The sequence below is a fragment of the Gossypium arboreum genome, chromosome 6 (assembly GCF_025698485.1).
Source record: "Gossypium arboreum isolate Shixiya-1 chromosome 6, ASM2569848v2, whole genome shotgun sequence".
Taxonomy (NCBI): domain Eukaryota; kingdom Viridiplantae; phylum Streptophyta; class Magnoliopsida; order Malvales; family Malvaceae; genus Gossypium; species Gossypium arboreum.
The window spans coordinates 29,556,002-29,581,260 of NC_069075.1; positions in this window are offsets into that span (position 1 = coordinate 29,556,002).

The following is a 25,259-nucleotide window of genomic DNA, read 5'->3' on the forward strand; positions in this document are numbered from 1 at the left end:
TCACGATTTGCTGGTTTTGAATGGTCAATCGATCAAAAACATTTTTACCCAATTGAAAGGGGTTTAAAAGATGATTATGAGGGTTAAAGAACTCAAATTAATACTAGAAAAATATAAGCAATAACTAAGAAACAAAACAGACCCTTTTCTTGCCCATAGGTGCATGCACCACCATCCGCGGTGGCCAAAATTGGGGCTGAATTTTAAAATGGTTTGGGATTTCATTGAAATCTGGAAAAATACCTTTGAAATCATTTAAAATCCACCAAATTCTAGATCTTTAAATTTTGGTTTTTAATTGACAAAATTAATCAAGAAATTGAAGAGAAAAGAGACCTTACCCAAGCTAGTTGGGTGAAATGACAATGACACTTTCTTAGAACCGTTTGGGATCGATCTTGGAGTTCAAGATTTCAGATTTGGGGCTGATTTTAATGAGGAAAAATTAAAGCAATATGGTGGAGAATATGTTAACGGATCTTGTGGCAAAAAGAAAAAAAAAGGAAAGAGTTGGTAAAACTAAGTGTAAGCGACGACAACAATGGAGGAAAGGAAAAAAAAAGTTAAAATCAAAAAGAAGGAGAGGAGGAGAGGAACGGTTAGGGAAATGAGGAGGAGGATTAAATGTTGATTATTAGTGAAAAATTAATATTTATTCCTAGGTTAACTAGGCTGGGATGGCCCACACATTAAAACAAGGAGTTTTTGTCAAAAAAATTAAATTATTTGTATTGGAATGAAATTGAAGTTAGGACATCAAGGATAAATTTACTAATGTTTAACCATAAAAAAAATAACTCATTCTTGATATAATTGTGAAATATTTATTTTAAAAAAAAGACATGTCACAAACTAAAGTTTAAGGAAAAATTTACAAAATAATAAAAATGGTGAGAGAGAAGGGATTTGAACTTGGGTTTCAAGGAACATTTCCCTAACACTTAACTAACAAACCAATACCTCATTTATTTCCTAAAAATGCATAGGTATTCTCAAAAATTAAGGTATCACCACTCTCTCTTGATTCACCAACCCGATTATACTAACCCTTAATTTTTGGGATGTTACAGATTTGATTATTCGGATTCTCTACACTCATAAGAAATCAATCAGATTTCTTCATAAAAAAGGAAACAAGAGTAAGTTCTGTACTCAAACTCTTAAGAGTTAGAGATTGAATTCATGGCCAAGACTATTAATTGTATTTATTTAATAAATCATCTTTTAAATCAGATCAAGTGGGATATTTATATTTTTGTCCCATCACTGAAGATCAAAGTTTAGATTTAGTGGAAAGGCTAATCATCAGGTGTGGATTTAACTTATCAGAAAATTTAATAATATATTTATCAACAATAATAATATTTATGAAGATTGGAACTTCGATTAAGATCTATATGTTGTGGAATATTGGGGATACATTAAGTATTCCAAAAGGATGCTCAATAAAAAGAAGGGGAAAGCACAAGTATTTCTAACTAACTATTGTGGTGATCGTATGTTATTAGTGATGTGAATAAATGATTAATATGAAATGATATGTATATACCAATTCTTATGACATGTGATTTTATGGCGAAATTGATTATGCATGATATGTATTTTAATCATGCCACTGATTTATCAATTGAGATTTGATTTGCATGCTAAGCATGTTGACTACGATAAACTGAGATTTGATTTTCATGTTAAGCATACAGACTATGTTGACCTTAGATTTGATTCACATGTTAAGCATGCCTACTAACAAATATTATTCATATGTCATATCATATGCATGGGGTTGGGATGATTACGAAATGAGGAAGACTTTGGTAGTTTTACTGCAATATTGAATGGCTTGACCACAACGTTATTGAGTGTCTAGCCCACAACGTTATTGAGTGGCTTGACCATAACGATGCAACTTGACTGCAATATTAAGTGGCTTTGCCACAACGTGGTGTGTTATTAGATGGACGAGTTCTGGGGAACTCTTTATTGGTGTGTAGTGGAGATGGGTAGAAATGTTTTTGAAAAAATTGCATTGATTTCTAAAAATGCTTTGTATTGACCTTCTCATGCACCTTGATATATGTAAGATGATGTTGAATATAAATGTTGCTATATTCATGAAATGTATGACTTAAATATTGTTTTATTTTATGTTGAATTCATACTGGGTTTTAAAAGCTCATCCCTTTAAATTTTCCTATTTTTTTAGATAACCCACAAGGTTAGGAATTGGATATACTATCGAAGGAGTTTCTTGGATGTTTTCATACATAAGTATTTTAAATTAAGTTTAATACTTATTTTGGGACTGTAATAATTTGTTCATAGACTATGGCATGGAACATTAACCAGGGAATTTTTATTTTGTTTTACATGACTTGATCGCGTGACATTAAATTTTACAAACTAAATAAATTAGTGTTTGATAATATTATACATGAAACTTGGTTTTTATTCAAACCTAACAAAAGCACTCTTTTCACCACAACAATGAAAATAAATTTTAGACAAATATACGACTTCGTTTTGAGGTTTAAAATTGTTTATTGATGTTTTATTGAATTTACATGAAATATAGATTTTTTTAAAAAATATGATTTTAGAAAAAATTTCATTGTGATTTTTATAAAAATCTATCAATATTATACTTAATTTTCAAGATTAATAATGTTTACAAATGAAATTTTAAAGACATTTGATTTCTAAAGTTAATATGTTTTTTGTAATAATGACTAATAACCAAATTCTCTAGTTTTGAATAAATAAATGAATGATTTGAAATATGATTGAAATTATGAAACTTTTGAATAGTGATCAAAATTTTACAAAATACTGAAATCATAGATTTCTAAAATTTCTCATGTTTTTGAGAAATTAAGTTGAATATTCTATTTCATTAGTTTTGAATGATTTACGCAAATGGTTTAAAAATTATGTTTGAAAACTACGAAAGATTTTCTGGGTTATTCCGATGCTCATTGTAGCTTTCCAAATTCGGTTATAATGACTGGGCCAGGTTTGGGAGGTTACGTCTTTAATTAGCTATTTTCTTAGTTAAATTACTTAACTAAACTTCAATATCCTTTGTTGAAAACTTCCTTAATCTTTATATTTCATCCATACGGACTCAATTTACAGAAATGAGGTTTCAAAACTATGATTTTTGACACCTCTAAAAATTGGGTCGTTACATGATCTGTCATTATTTGGTGTAGCAGATTAAACTAGTTTTCGCACTTAAGGAGCCTGAATACAAGCATTTTCGTTATGTTTGATTTAAGTTTCGACTTTGGGATGGAAATTAAACATGAAGGAGGGGCGTTTTGGTCCGCACAATCAAACTTAAAGCTTGAAAACATCAGCTGATCTAGGGTTAAGGACAACGACCATTTGAAGGCTATAAATAGGATTCTTTTCGTTCATTATGGTTAATTCTTCCATTTATTCCATGTTGTTTATGAAAGCCGTGATGAACTAATCCCTCTGTATGGGATTAGTGAGCTTAGGTATGATCTATTAACTATTTTGTAAGGTACTTAATGGATTAGCTATTTGGGAAAGGAAGAATGTGAAACAAACTCGGGGCCCGACAATCTCAATAAGTCATCAAGGTGGGAATTAACCCAAAATTGGTATTACCCTGTCGTGAACACCTTCACCCAAGGTAGTTTGGACTGTAAGGTCGGAAGATAATTCATTCTTCTTGACTTGTTATGTTAGTAGAAGATCGAAAGGTCCTGCTAAAGTAGTGACTAGTTGACTAACGAGAAACCTAAAGCAACAGTTGACCGATGTAACACCTCTTACTCGTATTCAATACCGGAACAGGGTACGAGGCATTACTGGACTCACATCACAAGCAATCGTACAATTCCAAACCATAAATATTGTGTCCAAATTAAAACCATTTGTAATGAATCATAAAGTCCCTAATACGAGCCTACGAGGCCCAAAACATGCTTTGGAAGTGGTTCGAGACTAAACCAAGAACTTTAGAAATTTTCATAGAACTTAGAAAATTTTCCACTATACAAGGGTCACATGCCCGTGTGAATATGGGACACGCCCGTGTGGGCAGGCTGCGTGGTCACACACGCCCGTGTTCTGACCCCGTGTAACTCTCTGACTTGTAACTCATGAAGAAATTAAGATGACACGGCCAAGTCACACACTTGTGTGCTAGGCTGTGTGGTCAATTAATTTAATTCGAATTAGGTGCAGGTTTCACACGGCCTGTAACACCCCTAACCCATATCAGTCGCCAGAATGGATTACGAGGTATTACCAGACGAGACACAACTTTCTGGCAATTACAATCATACTCAAGCATACAACTCAATACCAAGCAATTGTAACATAAATAATCCATTTAACATCTTTATAAATTATATCATAACCATTTAATCAAGATATGTCCAAGATAAGGTTATAAGCAAATAATGTTAAACATATAAATATAAATATATAATCACAACTTATCCAAAAATTTCCTTAAATAATATAATAGCATCGAAATAAGATATGGCATGCCACTAAAAATTTTAAACTATATAAAACAATAATTTTTAGCATTTCTCCACATATAAGCTTGCTATATAAAAAGTAACCATTTTAACTAACACTTTAATTTACCAAACCAATTCAATAGCCATATAATCAGCTAAGTGCAAATTTAAGCATATATCCCAAATTCACTTACACACCAAATCAAAATTACAAACACAACAAAAATAATTTAAAAGTCATATTCGAATGTCCTTAATATTTCATTACCAATCCGAATACATAAACCTCATATACTAAACATAGAACTTCATTCTATGACATAACTTTTACATGGATACATTAACCAAAAATAAATAGCTAATATAACAAATATTCATGTCTGAATTAACAAAACTCATCACACTTGCAAATCAATATATATATTAAGCTTACTAAATGAGCTATTTATAAATCATTCACTTTGCAATCAACCACTTCAAACCATATTCACCAACAAATATGCTTCCTAGTCAAATATGTCAATCACAACCAATATATATATCAACCACATCATTTACTCAACCATATAAACATGCTTGACAAAATAAACAAGCCATTTTCACATGGCTTTTTAACATATATACATATCAAAATCAAATATGTCCAAAAGATAATATAGCCTATACATGCCATAAGTTTGAATTTAAAACTTTCAAAAGTACCGAGAATAAACGATAGTGTGATCAACTTTACTGACGATCCCGGAGCATATAACGATCTCCAAAATCTATAAAAGAAAGACAAATATGTACACACAAAGTAAGTTAACTTAGCTTAGTAAGTTATAAGCAATTTACTCAAATTAATGATCTTGATAGATCAATAAAATAAAATTGAATCAGATAATCAATTTCATATATATATATAGACATTTCCAATCTAAAAATAAATAAACCATATAAAACATATATTTATACTCAAAATATACCACAGTAGAATATTCACATATATCAATTATCAATATTGTCTCCAATTTCAAAGTCATAATTTCATATATAATCGATTATACATATGCATTCATATATACATACTCATAAATCGAGCTTTTAAATTACATACTTATACTTATCATAAGACCAATACACTACCCATAATTATATACATTTTCAATAGCATCATATAACATTTTTATCACATATCTTTCAGTCAATTTATCTTCATTTCAAATAAGTAAATCACATTCACATACCTGATCACTTAAGCTCATTTAACACATTTGATTACTTTTTCCATTGCTCACATAAAATTTGCTAGGCATAAAGCCTAGTATAATACACCGGCACAGAGCCTGCTAGGCAATAGGCCTGAAATAATACACCGACATAAGGCCTGCTAGGTTATAAGCCTGAAATAATACACCGGCATAAAGCTTGCTAGGCAATAAGCCTGAAATAATACACCAGCATAAAGCCTGCTAGGAAATAAGCCTGAAATAATACACCGGCAAAAAGCCTGCTAGGCAATAAGCCTGATATAATTCACCGGCATAAAGCCTGCTAGGCATAAAGCCTGAATATCACTGATACAAAGTCGATCTTACACATAATTCATATTTCAAAAATTCTAATTATTCCTTAAGGTTCACACGAAGCTTTTCAAACATCATATCTCAATTGAATCGAACTTGTTCCCAAATCTCATAAACATTTATACATTCAGCTATAACTAATAGAAATTCACATAATTAAATTCAACATATAAAGATCATATATATTCAAATTTAACGATGGTTATTGCTTATAGATGTACCTCGGATATCGACGAACAATGTAAATCGACTATTTGACTATTTTTGCTTTTCCCCGATCCAAGTCTGATTTCTTTTGTTCTTGATCTATAAAATTTCAAATTAATCTCATTTAAACACAATTTCATTCAAACAACACATAAATAGGTAAATTATCATTTTACCCCTGATATTTCATACTTTTACAAATTAGTAGTAGTTGCATAAAACACAAAATACACAAAATCTCTATGCAAAATGCTTAGTCCGAATGTTCTCTAGTACATACAAATACACACATTTCATTTATTTTTCATTTTAGTCCTTTAATTTATTATTTTTGTAATTTAGCCCTAATTACTCAAATTCATCAAAAATTCCAATGCAAAACATATTAATCCAAAACTTATATTTCATAATTCATTATCAAACATCATAAAACACAAATATTCATCAATGGCATAATTCAAAATATTCATCAAAATCAGAAATCCTAGCATGGGTCGAATAGTATTCGAAGCAACGATCTCAAAAACATAAAAATCATCAAAAACTGAAACCAAACTAACCTTGAATATGAATCAACAATGGCCAAATTTCATTTGCTTTCTCTTTTTCTTTTCCTTACTAGTTTTGGTCAAATAAAGATGAACACATGCATGGTTTCTTTAATGTTTTACTATATTATAACTTATATTATTTTATTAAATTATTAAAATAACCTTTATATAATAGTTTGGATTCATTATAAAATAAGGTGAATGCCGTCCATTATTAATAGCCATGGTATATTTGCCACATAAATACTCCATATTAAAAAGCCACTAACAATTCAGCCCTTATGCTTTAAACTATCAAGTTTTCAATTTACGCGATTAAGTCCTTTTATTAAATTAAGCACACAAATAATCAAATTTTCATATGAAACTTTCACACATGCAAATTCACATATAATAAACACGGAACTAATATTTAAATATTTTTCTAACTCGGATTCATGGTCCCTAAACCACCATTCTGACTAGGGTTTTAAATCGGACTATTACAACTATTCCCCCTAAGGGATTTTCGTCCCTGAAAATCTTACCGGTGAATAGGTTCGGGATAGCGTTCTCTCATTACATCTTCTGGCTCCCACGTTGCTTCCTCAACTCCGTGTTTATGCCACAGTAGTTTAACCAACAGAATTTTCTTATTTTGCAACTCTTTAATCACGAGCTAGAATGCTAATCGATTCTTCTTCGTATGTCATATCGGGCTTAATCTTAATCTCAGACGGACTAATTACATGTAAGGGATCGGATCTATACTGTCGAAGCATCAAAATGTGAAATACATTATGAATCTTTTCTAACTCAAGTGGCAACAACAGTCTATATGCAACCAGCCTGATACGCTTAATAATCTCATAGGACCCGATAAATCTCGGACTCAATTTGCCTTTACGTCCGAATCTAAGTATTTTCTTCCACGGTGAGACTTTCAAAAACACTTTGTCTTCGATCTGAAACTCTATATCTTTACGTTTCAAGTCAGCATACGACTTCTGACGATCTGATGCTACTTTCAAATTTTCGGGGATCACTTTTACTTTTTGCTCTGTTTCTTTAATCAAATCAACCCCGTGTATCTTATTTTCGCTGAGCTCAGTCCAATATAAAGGTGTACGACATTTACGACCATGCAAAGCCTCATAAGGTGCCATTTTGATACTCGATTGAAAGCTATAATTGTATGCAAATTCAATCAAAGGTAGGTATCATTCCCACGTACCATCAAACTCGAGAATGCAACATCTCAACATATCCTCAAGTATCTGAATGATTCACTCGGACTGACCATCTGTTGGGGGATGAAAAGCAGTGCTAAAATGAAGTTTAGTACTTAATGCATCTTGTAGTTTCTTCCAAAACCACGATGTAAACCTCAGATCTCTATCCGACACAATAGAAATAGGTACTCCGTGTAGTCTCACAATCTAAGAAACATATAACTCAGCAAGTTTATCAAGCGAATAATCTATATGAACCGGAACAAAGTGAGTCAATTTAGTCAATCTATCCATAATAACCCAGATTGCATCTTTCTTGCTCGGTGTCAACGGTAAACTGGATACAAAATCCATCGTAACTCTGTCCCATTTCCATTCAAGTATTATGATTGGCTGAAGTAATCCAAAAGGTACCTGATGCTCAGCTTTTACTTGCTGGCAGACTAAACATTTCGATAGAAAGTCAGAAATGTCTTATTTCATACCTTGCCACCAATAGTGCTGTTTCAGATCATTATACATCTTCGTACTACCCGGGTGAACAGATAACCGACTGTTATGAGCTTTGTTCAAAATCATCTGAATCAACTCTGTATTTCTCCGAACACATATTCGGTTTTTGAACCGCAAACATCTCTTAGCATCCACTTGAAATTCCAAATCAACGTTCGAATCATATTGAGCCTGCTTTACTACCAAATCATTATCGACCTTCTGAGCCTCGTAAATCTGCTGAATAAATAATGATTTTTCTTTTAACTCGACCATTATCGCACCCTCATCTGACATAACCATATGTGCATTCATTGAACGCAAAGCAAATAGGGATTTTCGACTTAGAGTATCAGCAACAACATTAGCTTTTCTAGGATAATAGTCAATTATAAGCTCATAATCCTTTAGAAACTCTAACCATCGACACTGTCTCAAATTCAGATATTTCTGAGTCATTAAATATTTCAAACTTTTATGATCGGAATAAACATGACATTCTTCACCTAACAGATAGTGGCACCAAATTTTCAATGCAAACACAATACCTGCCAATTCTAGATCATGTGTCAGATAGTTCTTTTCATGCGGCTTTAACTGTCATGAGACATAAGCTATAACTTTACATTCTTGCATCAAAATACAACTCAAGCCATTTAAAGATGCATCACTAAAAATAACAAATTCTTTACCTGATTCTGGCTGAACTAGCACTAGAGCTTCTGTCAAAAGGGCTTTCAACTGATCAAAAATTTTCTGGCACTTTTCTGACCATTCGAACTTAACAATTTTTTGTAATAGCTTCGTCATCGGGGTTGCAATCATAAAGAAACCTTTCACGAACCATCTATAGTAACCAGCAAGTCCTAAAAAACTTCAAACTTCAGAAACGTTTCTCGAAGGTTTCCAATTGAGTATAGCTGAAATTTTGCTCGGATCCACCCGAATACCAGATGGTGATACAACATGGCCCAGAAAACTGACTTCACTTAACCAAAACTCACATTTACTAAACTTCACATACAACTGTTTATCTCTCAAAGTCTGTAACACAAGTCTCAAATGCTCGGCATGTTCAGTTTCATCATGGAAGTAAATCAAAATTCATCTATGAACACAACTACAAACCGATCCAGATATTGTTTGAAGATCCGATTCATCAAATCCATAAAAACAGCAGGTGCATTAGTAAGTCCAAAAGGCATAACCAGAAACTCATAATGTGTAGAGCCCCGAATTTTGGGCCTAGATGAATTGGGCTTTGGACTTTGGGTTTCATAAAATTTTTAAGTGAGCAAGAAAATGAAAAAAGACATGTTGGCTTTAAAGGTTTAAGGAATTTGAACTGTCTAGGTTTCTTGGAGAAGTTCTGGGTTCGAGTTTTCTGGTGGAGGAATTTTAATTTAATTATTAAAAGAATCACGATTGGGAGTAGCTGGGCTTTTAAATAAACATAGGGAAATATGGCATCAAAAAGGCTTTGTGGAGGAGTGGCTAAGTGATGCCACTTAGGGTGTAGGGAGGTGGCGTTAGTGGCTAGCAAGGAGATCCGAGGTTTGAATCCTAGCTTAGTATTTTTTAGGAGTTTAATTTTGGCCTTCTAGAAGATTGGAAGTGGCGTGAAGATGGAATCTAAGGGGAGTTTTCAGAAGAGAAAATTTAGGAAATAGATTGGGGAGTTATCAGGGAGAAAAACGAGGAGATGAGAAGGGGGAAGTGATGGAGTTGAATTGGGAATTGAGGGTCGGGCAATTTGGCTAGAGGCTATAAATATGTGCTAAGTTTGGGATCCTAGGCTAATGCCAAATTCTTCATTTTTTTCCTTAGTGCCGATTGGCTTTTCCATCTTTGCTAGCTGATTCTTTTGCCATTATTTCTCTCTTCAGATCTCTTTTGATTTACCCTTTAATTTGTGCCAAATAAACCTTATTCACCATATTAGTTTGAAAGCCGAAAAGCCAAATCTCCCTTGGGCCAATTACTCTTTTGGGGTAAGTACCTTATCTCTTTTTCGGCTAGTATTGTTAATATCGATTACTCTCCTCCCTCACTCTTTTTAATCAACTTTGGTAGGGAATTAGTATCGGATCTCGGATATTAGCTCTCTACCAAATTGCTCTTTAGGTGTTTTACGGTTTTGGTAAGTATTACTCTCTTATTGGCTAAGGTTGGCCGAATGATCTTAAGTGAGATAAGGGGGTGAAGTATGTTGGATGCTAGTCCCCTAGTATTTGTTTTAATGAGTAAGATTAATGCAGATCTAAGGAGTACATGATCAAGGAAAAACTATTAGGGATTTGTGTTCAAGGTAAGGTTAAGGTAAGGTTTCAATTTTTTTGGGTAAAATATGTGTTAAGCATATGATTAATGGAAGGGTGATATCGTTTGTAGGTTGGTGACTAAGGGAATCGCAGCACGCTTGCTTACTAGGTGTGTACATACACTGCACACACAAGTAGATCGGCAAAAGTCGAAATGTCGAAAAGTTGAAAATTTGGCTACGGTAGTTTTGCGAGTGCGCGAACACTCATGAGGAGAAAACTGATAGGTTATCTAGGGCCCATGGACGACTCTATGGACTTGGGCTGTGAATTGGCCAACTGGGCTAGAATAGGCTTAATGGGCTCGATGGGCTGTTGGGCCCATAATAGGCCAAAAATTGATCGTTGATGCTATGTGATAGAAATTCGTATCTGAGCATGAATATAATGTGATTTGGGCCTAAAGGGCCACATAAATGTGATTTGGGCCTAAAGGGGCCATATAAATGTGATTTGGGCCTAATAGGCCATGTGAATATAATTGGTTCTAGTGGGCCATATACAGGTATGTGAATTTGTCTGGGCTTTGTAAGGGGTTTTGGGTCTAGTATATGATGACTACATAAAACTTAATTAATTTAATGCGACCATGGACAAGTTATAGGGTTAAGGTATGGCAACATATATATGCATGTCTAGGATTGGATCTAGGGAGAGCTTGGTACTTAAGCGGTTTTAATGACTCACCTCCTATGCTCTGGAATCCTACTTGGTGCATAGTATTCGTTCATCTTAGCTTACGGATTTATTAATGGGACAAGGTAAGTGAAAACCGTAATAATGAGAAAATTACTAAAATGCCCCTAAGGGCGAAGATGACCAAAATACCCCTATGTCGAATGTAGGTTTAATGGATATGACATGCATATCTACTGCATACATATGATATTCTTCTTAGGTTGCATATGGGTTGGGAAATATTGAATGGAGGAAGTATATGAGGATCGCATGGTTGCTTGACAATCGTGGATCCACCGACGGAATGTATAAATGAAGGTAGTTCCGCAACCGGGCTACCATGGATGTGTATCGGTTGGGTGGGTCAATATTTATATCCCCACATGATGTGTATCGGGGGACGGAGATGGTGTGTAGCGGATGAATTATTGGGATGGGATTGCACTGCATTGCAATGCTTTGTTTGGTGTATGGTGAATATTGAATGATTGTTACTCGTCGAGGGTTGTACACACTGAGTTTGCGAAAACTCACCCCCTCTTTTATTTTATTTTCAGGTGATGCTCAGTAGAAGGTTCGATGTTTGGAGGGACTCTGGGTGGCCAGCTAGCAAGACAACTTGGACTTGTCTATCTTTTAAAAGCATATAAGTTTCTATTTTATTAAGTACTTTTTGGACTAGAATGTAATAAGGCTTCCATTTTTTTATTATTTGGATTATTATTTTTCTGCATTGTAATTACGAGAAATTGAACATAGATTTCCTGAATCATAGTATGTTTCCTACGTTTCCGCAACTAGATTTTAAAATGACAGGTTTTCATAAAATCATATGTTATAGAGAGGTTTTTGTGACTGAAAAGAGAGTTTAATCAGTTTATTAAGGTTTCATATTTTTTTAGGAAGGGTTTTCAATGAAAACAAGGTTTTCGCTAAAACACTTCAATGTGACATGCCAGATTCAGCCATAACATCTGGGTCGAGTTTAGGGGTGTTACATAATGTCCGTACCTCGTTCGAAAGGTAGTCTTCGGCATATCAGAGTCTTTAACTCGCAATTGATAGTAGCTGGATCTCAAATCTATCTTCAAAAATACTGTGGCTCCTTTAAGTTGATCAAACAAATCATCAATCCGTGGCAACGGATACTTATTCTTTATAGTCACCTTATTGAGCTGTCTACAATCGATGCACATTCTCATAGTTCCGTCTTTCTTTTTAACAAATAAAACTGGTGCACCTCAAGGAGAGAAACTCGGTCTCGCGAAACATCTATCTGTCAATTCTTGCAACTGAGTTTTCAATTCTTTTAATTCAGTAGGTGCCATTCTGTACAGAGCTATCGATATCAGAGTAGTCCTCGGCACTAACTCAATACCGAACTCAACCTCTCGAATAGGTGGTAAACCTGGTAATTCTTCAGGAAACACATTTGGATACTCACACACAACATGTACTGATTCAATCTTTCTTTTGAATACTTTACTGTCAAGCACAGATGCAAAGTATGCTTCACAACCTTTTCTTACATATTTCTAAGCTAACATCGAAGAAATCACTGCCGGTAAACCATTCATATCATTAGATTCAATCCGAATAATCTCATCATTCTGGCACCATAAATCAATAGTCTTTCTCTTGCAATTTACAACAGCATCATGCAAAGTCAACCAATCCATACCCAAAATTATGTCAAACTCATCAAATGACAACAACATCAGATTAGCCGGAAAGCACGAATCTCAAATCATCAGGGGGCAATTATTACATACTTTATCAACCATAACACACCGACCCAAGGGGTTCGATACTCTAATCACAAACTCAGTAGACTCAACAGGCAAAGTCTTACTGAATACTAAAGTCTCACACGCATAAGAATGAGTCCAACCAGGATCAATCAATGCAATTACACTAGTATCATAGAGAGTGAATGTACCAGTAATAACATCTGAGGATGAAGCCTCTTCGCGTGCGCGAATAACATAGGCTCTGGCAGGTGCACGAGCCTTAGATCGAACTGCTATATCTTTCGTCCCTCTCTGACTGCCACTTACATTACTTGAATGCCTGGGTGGTCTACCTTGTACTGACATATTACTTGGTCTCGCATTCTGAACAGTGTTTTGCTCAGCTAACATCGGGCAATCTCGGATAAAATGATCCATCGATCCACATTTAAAACAAGACTGATCATGCAATCTGCAATTTTCGGAATGCCATTTACCACAATGCTTACACTCGAGTCTATTCCGCCGAACATTGCCAACACTAGCAATTGAAGTGGCTCGCGAACTCGTAGGAGGTCAGTCTCTATCTCGTCTAGAAAAGTTTGAAGTATCCTTAGATCGACTAGAATCATCTCTGAACTTCTTCGATGCTGAGTGAAAAGTCTTACCCGATGATCTTTTACGGGAATCTCTGGCTTCAAAATCAGCTTTCCTTTTCTCTTTCCCAAGCTTATCTGCCTTGCAAGCTCGCTCAACAAGTACCACAAACTCTTTGATTTCAAGTATGCCAACCAACAATTTAATGTATTCGTTCAAACCATCTTTGAATCTTTTACACATGATAGCTTCGGTTGAAACACACTCACGGGCATATCATCTAAGTCTCACAAATTTCTGCTCATATTCTGTCACAATCATACGACCCTGTTTTAGTTCGAGAAATTCCTTGCGTTTCTAATCAATGAATCTCTGGCTGATATATTTCTTACAAAACTCAGTTTGAAAGAATTCCCAGGTGACTCGCTCTTTTGGAACCACCGATACTAGTGTATTCCACCAGTGATATGCGGTGTCTTATAACAAGGATATGGCACATTTTAAGCACTCACCCGGGGTACAAAATAACTCTTCAAACACATGGATAGAATTATCAAGCCAGAATTTAGCTCGCTCAGCATCATCATCATCAGTAGCTCTGAATTCTTCAGCCTCGTGTTTTCTAATTTTATCAACAGGTGGCTTAGGCAATCTCAACGGATCACTCACTTGAGGTATAGCAGGTATCGAAGATGGATTAGTCGGGGGTGGAGGTTGTTGTGCTATCAGATTAGTTCGGATATATTGAGTAAACTAGTCATTCATCATTTGGTAAAAGGCTTGCTTAGCCTTTCCCTCTTGGTTACTCGAGTTCGATCGAGAATCAATTGGTGCTGTCCTTTGCACGACAGCAGGCGCTACACTCTCGACATCATCAGCTACAGCTCTGTCGGGATCTATTTACTATATGAAAGCACATTTTCAAATGTCAGAAGTCATCACACTATCGCAGTATATAATATGACATGTATAGCTAGACTCACACGCGGTACGTTAGTCCTAGAACCGACTAAACTGTAACTCTGATACCAATAAAATGTAACACCCCTAACCCGTATCTGTCGCCAGAATAGGTTACGAGGTATTACTAGACGAGACACAACTTTCTGCCAATTACAATCATACTCAAGCATACAACTCAATACCAAGCAATTGTAACATAAATAATCCATTTAACATCTTTATAAATTATATCATAACCATTTAATCAAGATATGTTCAATATAAGGTTATAAGCAAATAATGTTAAACATATAAATATAAAAATATAATCACAACTTATCCAAAATTTTCCTTAAATAATATAATAGCATCGAAATAAGATATGGCATGCCACTAAAAATATAAACTATATAACACCATAATTTTTAGCATTTATCCACATATAAGCTCACTATATAAAAAGTAACCATTTTAACTAACACTTTAATTTACCAAACCAATTCAATAACCATATAATCAGCTAAGTGCAAATTTAAGCATATATCCCAAATTCACTTACACACCAAATCAAAATTACAAACACAACAAAAATAATTTAAAAGTTATATTCGAATGTCCTTAATATTTCATTACCAATCCGAATACATAAACCTCATATACTAAACATAGAACTTCATTTTATCACACTTGCAAATCAATATATATATTAAGCTTACTAAATGAGCTATTTATAAATCATTCACTTTGCAATCAACCACTTCAAACCATATTCACCTACAAATATGCTTCCTAGCCGAATATGTCAACCACAACCAATATATATATCAACCACATCATTTACTCAACCATATAAACATGCTTGACAAAATAAACAAGCCATTTTTGCATGGCTTTTTAACATATATACATATCAAAATCAAATATGTCCAAAAGATAATATAGCCTACACATGCCATAAGTTTGAATTTAATACTTTCAAAAGTACCGAGAATAAATGATAGTGCGATCGACTTTATTAACGATCCGTGAGCATATAAAGATCTCCAAAATCTATAAAAGAAAGACAAATATGTACAGACAAAGTAAGCTAACTTAGCTTAGTAAGTTATAAGCAATTTACTCAAATTAATGATCTTGATAGATTAATAAAATAAAACCAAATTAGACTATCAATTTCACACACACACACACACACATATATATATATATATATATTAAATAGACATTTTCAATCTAAAATAAATAAACCATATAAAACATACATTTATACTCAAAATATACCATGGCGAATATTCACATATACCAATTATCAATATAGTCTCCAATTTCAAAGTCATAATTTCATATATAATCGATTATACATATGCTTTCATATATACATACTCATAAATCAAGCTTTTAAATTACATACTTATACTTATCATAAGACCGAATACACCACCCATAATTAGATACATTTTTAATAGCATCATATAACATTTTTATCACATATCTTTCAGTCAATTTATCTTCATTTCAAATAAGTAAATCACATTCACATACCTAATCACTTAGGCTCATTTAACACATTTGATTACTTTTGTCATTGCTCACATAAAATTTTCCAGGCATAAAGCCTAGTATAATACACTGGCACAGAGCCTACTAGGCAATAGGCCTGAAATAATACACCGGCATAAAGCCTGCTAGGCAATAAGCCTGAAATAATACACCGGAATAAAGCCTGCTAGGAAATAAGCCTGATATAATTCACCGGCATAAAGCCTGCTAGGCATAAAGCCTGAATATCGCTGATACAAAGTCGATCTTACACATAATTCATATTTCGAAAATTCTAATTGTTCCTTAAGGTTTATACGAAGCTTTTCAAACATCATATCTCAATTGAATCGAACTTGTTCCCAAATCTCATAAACATTTATACATTCGGCTATAACTAATAGAAATTCACACAATTAAATTCAGCATATACAGATCATATACATTCAAATTTAACGACATTTATTGCTTATAGACTTACCTCGGATATCGATGAATAATGTAAATCGACTATTCGACTATTTTTGCTTTTCCCCGATCCAAGTTCGATTTCTTTTGTTCTTGATCTATACAATTTCAAATTAATCTCATTTAAACACAATTTCATTCAAACAACACATAAATTGGAAAATTACCATTTTACCCCTGATATTTCATACTTTTACAAATTCGTCCTAGTTGCATAAAACACAAAATACAAAAAATGTCCATGCAAAATGCTTAGGCCGAATGTTCCTCTAGTACATACAAATACACACATTTCATTTATTTTTCATTTTAGTCCTTCACTTTATTAATTTTGCAATTTAGCCCTAATTACTCAAATTCATCAAAAATCCCAATAAAAACATATTAATCCAAAACTTATATTTCATAATTCATCATCAAACATCATAAAACACAAATATTCATCAATGGCATAATTCAAAATATTCATCAAAATCAGAAATCCTAGCATGGGTCGAATAGTATTCGAAGCAACAATCTCAAAAACATAAAAATCATCAAAAATCGAAACCAAACTAACCTTGAATTTGAATCAACAATGGCCGAATATCATTTGCTTTCTCTTTCTCTTTTCTTTACTAGTTTCGGTCAAATAAAGATGAACACATGCATGGTTTCTTTAATGTTTTATTATATTATAACTTATATTATTTTACTAAATTATCAAAATAACCTTTATATAATAATTTGGATTCACTATAAAACAAGGTTAATGCCTTCCATTATTAATAGCCATGGTATATTTTCCACATAGATACTTCATATTAAAAAGCCACTAACAATTCAGGCCTTATGCTTTAAACTATCAAGTTTTCAATTTACGCGATTAAGTCCTTTTATTAAATTAAGCACACAAACAATCAAATTTTCATACGAAACTTTCACACATGCAAATTCACATATAGTAAACATGGAAAAGAATATTTAAATATTTTTCTAACTCAGATTCATGGTCTCAAAACCACCGTTCCGACTAGGGTTTTAAATCGAGCTGTTACACGGTCGAGACACACGCCCGTGTTCTAGGCACACGACTGAGAAACACGCCCGTGTCTCTGCCGGTGTGCCCAATTCTAAGCATTCTATTTCTCAAAATTAAGGTGCAAGGGACACACGGCCTAACCACATGCTCGTGTTACCAGGCTGTGTGTCACACACGGTCTAGACACACGCTCCTGTGTCTGCCTGTGTGGACAAAATAAATCAATTTCCTAGCTTCATTTCTCATCCAAAATCACCCAAAAACTTGCACATGAAACACTCAACCAATTCCATCCATTTCAAGCATTCAATTTGGAAATTTCATCATTCATCAAGGCATATCATTTCATGCATACATAGTTACAAACTCACCTTAGCTTAACTTAGGCATTAACAACATTTGATCACATGAACTTAGCATAACACATGTGTATATATATATATATCACAATAGCTTACTAAATCATACCCAAAATGAACCATCACTAGCCATTCCAATGGCTAGGTTACAAAATAACATCTTAATCCACCATTGGCCAAGTTGTCTCATACATACCATTATACCAAAATGATTTTCCTAAGTATACCCAAAATGCTAGTTGATAGAGTGATGATGCCCCAACGATCTTCCAATCGTCACGAGCTTCCGAGCATTATAAGACAAGGGAAAAATAAAAGGAGTAAGCATTACATGCTTAGTAAGTTCGTATAACGTAAATTAAACTTACCAATCTTGATTATTAAATCTAAACATACAATATCATGTTTCCATCCATTTGGCTAAATTTACCTAAGCACATACGTTCAATCAAACTTGTTAGTCACCAATTCATATAAATCAAGTAACATAGATGAGCTCATCAATCAATATTTTATCTAGTCATTACTATTTCATCTCAAGGTTTTCATGCCAAGTCAAGAGTTATATGTCCTTTGAATCATTGAATTCCAACGAATGCTCAGGTAGTACACTCGAAGTGTACGATTCAACAATTCGTCAATTTCTTATTCAAGGGTACCCATTAGGGCACTTAAACAAGAACACTCTCTCAAGCCACATATTGTTTAACAGGATTACCACTCCAAGCTAAATCCTTTATATAACTTATGCCTAGGGGAGCTCAATTAGGATTACCAGTCCAGGCTAAACCTTAATCATAAAGTATGCTCGAGAGATATTACATTGGGATTACCCATTCGGGCTAAATCCTTTATATAACAAGGTCATTGGGATTACTCGTTCGAGCTAAATCCCATCCGTAACAAATGCAGGACCCTACTTGTTTCGGGAAAGCGCACACATTCATCGGAATTCAACATCCAATTGGGACTAACCCCTTTATCACCATTTCAAGCTTATTTTCATTTTTCATCATAGCATACAAGTGAAGCACATCAACATAAATCACATTACATACAACACAACAATTAATTAACATAATTACATGTCTGATTAAGTTACACAAACTTACCTCAACACTTGTTCGCGTAAAAGTCTACTAATCCAAAATCTTTTCTTTTCCTCGATCTAACCTCGAATTAGTGTTTTCCGGATCTATATAAATTAATTTAACATCAATTTCACACATTTTATATCTAAATGGACTCAATTTACGTTCTAGGCAAAACTACCATTTTGCCCTTAACTTTTCCATAAATTCCAATTTTGTCCCTTGGCCCGGAAAATGAAACTTGTACAAATTACTCCTTATTCCAAGCCTAACCAAAGCCCCATTACAAATTTTACAGCACATTTTAACATAAAATTTTAGAATTTTCCTTCAATTTCGCAAGTTTACATTTTAGTCCCTAAATCAAGTATTCATCAAAAATCACTTTGCAAAAGTTGTTTATCTATCAATAATCTTTCATTTTCTACCATAAATTTTTAATTTCCAGCATAATACAACCATGACCCATTTTCATATCTTGATAACTTTTCAAATTAATCCTTCAAATAGAGAGATTAAGCTATCTCGGTTTTAAAAATACCAAAATTACTAAAAACGGGACTAGGAAACTTACCCAATTAGGCCTTGAAAGCTTCTTTTCTCTCTCCTAGGGTTTCAATGTATTTTTAAGGTTGAAAATGACAAAATAAGACGATATTTCTTTTTTATCATCTTTTAATTTAATTAATTATTTCAAATTCCAATTTAGTCATTGACTTATTTCTATATTTCCATGGATGAGTCATCATGAAAAATCTACATAATTTTCTTAATGGTCTAATTACTATATAAGGTTCTTAAGTTTTGAATTCCATAGCTATTTGATCCTTATAGTTACTAGAAATCAACTTTTGCATTTTATGCAATTTAGTCCTTTTCGTAATTAAGCACTTAATCGATAAAATTTTCATATCAAAATTGTCATACGTCATTTCTAACATATTACGAGCCATATGATAAAATAAAAATAAAATATATTCTAGGTCGGACTTGTGGTCCTGAAACTATTGTTCCGATTTCACTGAAAAATGGGCTGTTACAACTCTCCCACCTTTAGGAAATGTCGTCCTCGAAAATCTTACCAGTAAAAAGATTCAGGTATTGCTTCCTCATAGTATCCTCCGATTCCAAAATAGCTTCCTCTATACCATGTCGTTGCCAAAGAACTTTTACCAAAGCTACCTTTTTATTTCTTAACTTTTTTTGTTTCCCGAGCTAAGATTTTAATTGGTTCTTCACCATATGTCATATCAGGCTAGATCTCTATCTCTTTCGAAGAGATAACATGTGAAGGACCATATCGATACCACCGTAACAATGACACATGAAAGACATTATGAATCCGATCAAGCTATGGTGGTAAAGCTAACCGATATGCAATCGGTCCAATTCTTTCTATAATCTCATAGGGTCCAATGATCCGTGGACTCAATTTCCCTTTACAACCAAATCGAAGTACTTTCTTCCAAGGTGACATTTTCAAGAATACCTTGTCACAAACTTGAAATTCTATCTCTTTTCTTTTCAAATCAGCATAAGACTTTTGTCGATCAGAGGCTGTTTTCAAACTGTCTCGAATTACCTTCACTTTTTTTTCGGTCTCTAGTACTAAGTCAACTCCGTGTAACTTTTTCTCATTGAGTTTTATCCAGTATAATGGAGTTCTACATTTCCGACCATACAAGGCTTCATACAGTGCCATTTTAATACTAGATTGATAATTGTTATTATAAGTAAATTCAGCTAGAGGCAAATACCTTTCCTAGTTACCTTCAAACTCAAGTACACAAGACCGAAGCATATCTTCCAAGATTTATATTACCCGTTCAGATTGACCCTCTGTTTGGGGATGAAATGCAGTACTAAAGTGTTACTGGGTACCCAGAGCTTCTTGCAATTTGCTCCAGAATCAAAAAGTAAATTGAAGATCTCTGTCTTAAATGATGGAGACAGACACTCCATGCAATCTGACTATCTCCGAAACATATAACTCAACCAGTCTATCTAAGGAAAAATCCATACTTACCGGGATAAAGTGTGGAGACTTTGTCAACAAATCAAGAATTACCTAAATGACATCTTTCTTCTTTGGAGATAAGGGCAATCCCGTTACAAAGTCTATAGGAATTCTTTCACATTTCCATTCTGGTACCGTAACTGGCTGTAATAGTCCAGAAGGCAACTGATGTTCAGCTTTTACTTGCTGACATATCAAGCATTTAAATACAAACTCAGAAACATATCATTTCATTCCCGGCCACCAGTACATATTTTTCAAATCATTAGACATTTTATTACTACCAGGATGTACAGACATGTTACCATTGCGAGCTTCATTTAAGATCTTTTGTACTAGTTCTGAATCATTCGGTACATATACTCTGCCTCTGAATAAAAAACAACCATCAGCCCCGATCTGAAATTCTGAGTCAGGATTCGATTCGCTTTGTACCCGTCTTGTCTGCAACTTACTATCATTTTTCTAAGCTTTAGAGATCTGTTGCAAAAACATTAGTCTAGCTTTTAACTCAGCTATGAGTGAACCATCATTAGACAACGATAATCATGTATTCATTACTCGCAGAGTATACAAGGATTTTCTGCTTAAGCCATCTGCCATTACGTTGGCCTTTCCCAGATGGTAGTCAATAACAAGATCATAATCTTCCAATAACTCAAGCCTTATGCGTTGTCTCAAATTCAAATCTTTCTGTGACATCAAATATTTTAGACTTTTATGATCAGTGAATATGTGGCATTTTTCTCCAAAGTAATGCCACCAAATTTTTAATGTAAACACTGTGGCTGCCAATTTAAGATCGTGTGTCGAGTATTTCTTTTCATGTGGCTTTAGTTGTCATGAAGTATAGGCTACTACCTTACCATCCTGCATCAAAACATAGCCTAAACCATTCAATGACGCATCATTATAAATTGTAATTTCCATACCCGGTTCAGGCTGGACTAACATAGGTGCTTTTATCAATAAAGCATTTAATCTATCAAAGCTTTACTGACATTTATCGTCCACTCAAATTTTACATCTTTCTGTAGCAAACGAGTCATCGGAGAAGCTATCTTTGAAATTTTTTTTACAAATCTTCGATAATAACCGGCTAGTCCCAAAAAACTTTGGACTTCAGATACATTCTTCGGTGGCTTCCATGTAACACCCCGTACCCGAGTCCGTTACCGGAGTCGAACACAAGGTGCACACAGACTTAACTTAATTGTTTCACAGCCCATAAAAAAAAAATTTTCCAGACTAGCTGGTTACTGCATCACTGTCGCCTTAAAAATCATATCTTGAGTTTTAAAGCTCGAAAATCAGTTTCGTAAATTTTCCCTGAAACTAGACTCATAAGTCCATCAACATATTTTTTTCTATAATTTTTGGTCTGGCCAATTAGTACAGTTTATTAGTTAAAGTCTCCCCTAATCCAGGGTTTGACTACACTGACATTCACGCATTACGAATTGGATATCTTCCTGTACAGGGCTTCAATACTGATGCCGTTTCTTTCTATAGAAACTAGACTCAGAGAGGAATTTATACATATATGGCATGACTCCTAATTATCTCTGGTTAATTTAAAATGAATTTCTAAAGTCGGAACAGGGGATCCAGAAACCGTTCTGGCCCTGTTTCACGAGAACTTTAATATCTCTTAACATATAACTCATATGACCATTTCGTTTCTTCCATATGAAAGTAGATTCATCAAGGTTCATTTACATAATTTATTCACTATTTAATACCATTCCTACTATTTTTAGTGATTTTTCACATCCACATCACTGCTGCTGTCAGCATTTGCCTTTAAGGTAGGCTTTACCTATTTCATGATTTCCATGATTCAATTGGCCCTTTTTGCATACATAGCACAAAGTGTGATCATGATTAACCATTCCAATGGCTAATCGTTTCAAAACAATTCCATACCTCATAATGATCAACATACAAACGATTATAGTACTAAAATATATATAAGCCATTTTCGCATGGCTATCCAAGTTTACACAAAACCGAAAGGTACATGACCTACAACAAAAGGGTAGTCCTATACATGCCATTTCAAAGTTCAACCAAAATTGTACCAAAATGGGGGCTTTGATAGTGTGGATGACTTCGACTTGATGATCCCGAATCCGATAGCTAACGAGCAAAATCTATAAAACAGAGAGCCAAAGCAACGGGTAAGCATTTTAATGCTTAGTAAGTCTCAAGTAATGAAATCAGCTTTGACTAAAGTATTACATTTACATAACTAAATGAATCACTTTATTAACACATTCTCATAATCATACTTACTTCACATTACCGACCCTTATGTTTATACACAAAAGAACAACTTAGCCAAAGGCCGTAGCTCGTTTATCAACGAGCGAATACTTACTTGTAAGGACTCAACCAATTCAAGCACGCATTTAACATACCTCATTGCTGGAATTTTCACAAGTGTATAAACTGAAATTTTTACAGCAAGATTGCTCATTTCGAATCACGCACCTTCGGATTTAACCGGATATAACACAAGCACAATTGCCTTGGTCTTAACCTGATTTGGTAACTTGCATAATTGCCTTGGTCTTAGCCCGGATATAACAACTCGCACGAATGCCTTCTGGTCTTAGCCGGATATAATCACTAGCATAAATGCCTTCGGACTTAGCCCGGTATCATTCAAATGCTCATGTACACATATATCAATAATCATGACACATCCATATTTCATTTTCGTTACTAAGGCTCAAACACAAAATATTTATCAAACCTTTACAATTTCGGCTTAATAGCCACACACAAGGAGCATGATTTCAATATAATTCTAGTAGGGTCATTACTCGAAGACTTACCTTGGATGTTGTCGAGCGATTTCGACGGCTACTTGACTACTTTTTCCTTCCCTTTATCGGATTTAGCTCCCCTTTGCTCTTGAGCTTAATTTGACAAATAAATTGATTTAATCATTTGAGCATCAAAAGAGGAATTCAAGGTACTTAGCCAATATATATACTCATTAGGCATCAAAGTCGCATATGTACGAAATCATGAATCGAACTCAACACATTAGTTAATATTCCTCTTAGCCGAATTTTCTAAGCCAAGAATAGGCATCAATATGCTTGCCTCTAACCGAATGCATGCACACCAATTCCCCTCATGTGGCCGAATATGCATGTCCATGTTGAGGCCAATTATACACTTAATACCACACAAAAACAGCATACATTTTACTAACTAACGCATTCCATATTGTAACTCAATACGCATCAATCATTTACTCCATAACCGAAACACCATCATATGTAATTATATGCCTTGAGATAGTATATATGTCATACCAATACATCATGTGCAACCATATATATATATATACAAGAGCCGAATCATAAGGATGACTATGACTATCCCATATATTTTCATTATGGCCGAATGCTCCTTCTACCCCATTTACCTCACAAAGCATGAACTTCATCATCCAACTTACAAGCTTACAATGTCATGAAGTTTAACCTCATAGTATCTATCAAACTCTCACTCAAAAGTGCTAAAAAGAATATTCAATAATCATCAATCCACCATCACATGCACCATTACAAAGCTTCACTTTTAGCATGCAAATGATATCAACACAACCTCACCTTAGCCGAATATCATCTCCATGACATAGTAAGGATTTGAACCATGGCTAGTTAGAACTCAAGCTAACTACTAAAATATACATGAATCTCATGGCAAAACATCAAACTTACCTTAATAGTGACCTAGGATAGCCGAATGCTTCACTCCCTTCTTCCCTTTTTCCTTCAATTTTCGGCCAAAAGATGTTCAAGGATGAACACACACATTTTTTTTTTCTTCTTTGTATTTTCTCTCTAGTTTTGGCTCAAAGAAAGGATGAACAAAATTTTTTTTCTTTCTTTTCCTTCAACTCACGGCAATGGGGAGGGGAGAAGCCTTCCCACACATTTTTTTCATTT